Below are 1,219 nucleotides of genomic sequence, written 5' to 3' on the forward strand. Positions count from 1 at the left end.
TAGCCCCTGGATACTGATGGGCTGTTCTGCACCTAACTGCACCCTGATTAGCGGGCGGGCGGCTGTAATTGCCGGCCGGCTGCTCTGCCTGCTAACTGGTTAACCATTGACCCACATGTACTTAGCCCCTGGAAACAGAGGGGCTGTTCTGCACCTAACTGCACCCTTATTAGCGGGCGGGCGGGCGGGCGGCTCTAATTGCCGGCCGGCTGCTCTGCCTGCTAACTGGTTAACCATTGACCCACATGTACTTAGCCCCTGGAGCTGATGGGCTGTTCTGCACCTAACTGCACCTTGATTAGCGGGCGGGCGGCTCTAATTGCCGGCCGGCTGCTCTGCCTGCTAACTGGTTCACCATTTACCCACATGTACTTAGCCCCTGGAAAATGATGGGCTGTTCTGCACCTATCTGCACCCTGATTAGCGGGCGGGCGGCTCTAATTGCCGGCCGGCTGCTCTGCCTGCTGACTGGTTAACCATTTACCCACATGTACTTAGCCCCTGGAGCTGCTGGGCCTGTCGGCACCTAACTGCACCCTTATCACCGGGCGGGTGGCTCTATTTACCGGCCGGCTGCTCTGCCTGCTAACTGGTTAACCATTTACCCACATGTACTTAGCCCCTGGAGCCGCTGGGCTGGTCGGCACCTAACTGCAGCCCTATTGCCGGGCGGGCGGCTCCAATTACCGGCCGGCTGCCCTGCCTGCTAACTGGTTACTCATTTACCCACATGTACTTAGCCCCTGGAGCTGCTGGGCTGGTCGGCACCTAACTGCAGCCCTATGGCCGGGCGGGCGGCCTCAATTACCGGCCGGCTGCCCTGCCTGCTAACTGGTTAACCATTTACCCACACGTACTTAGCCCCTGGAGCTGCTGGGCTGGTCGGCACCTAACTGCACCCGTATGGCCGGGAGGTCGGCTCTCATTGCCGGCCGGCTGCCCTGCCTGCTAACTGGTTAATCATTAACCCACATGCACTTAGCCCCTGGAGCTGCTGGGTTGGTCTGCAGCTGACTGCACCCCTCCTACAGGGTGGGCGGCTCTAATTACCCTGCGGCTGTCCTGCTTGCTAACTGGTTAACCATTTCACCTTCTGCACTTTGCCTACCTTACCCTTCGCCGAACCCTAACCCTGGCCCTAACACACGCTCTAAACCCTGCACTTAAACGTAACCCTAACCCTCACCCTAACCCTAACACTCGCCCTAACTCTAACCCT

Source organism: Cetorhinus maximus, unplaced genomic scaffold (genome assembly GCF_964194155.1).
Source record: "Cetorhinus maximus unplaced genomic scaffold, sCetMax3.hap1.1 HAP1_SCAFFOLD_891, whole genome shotgun sequence".
Lineage (NCBI taxonomy): Eukaryota > Metazoa > Chordata > Chondrichthyes > Lamniformes > Cetorhinidae > Cetorhinus > Cetorhinus maximus.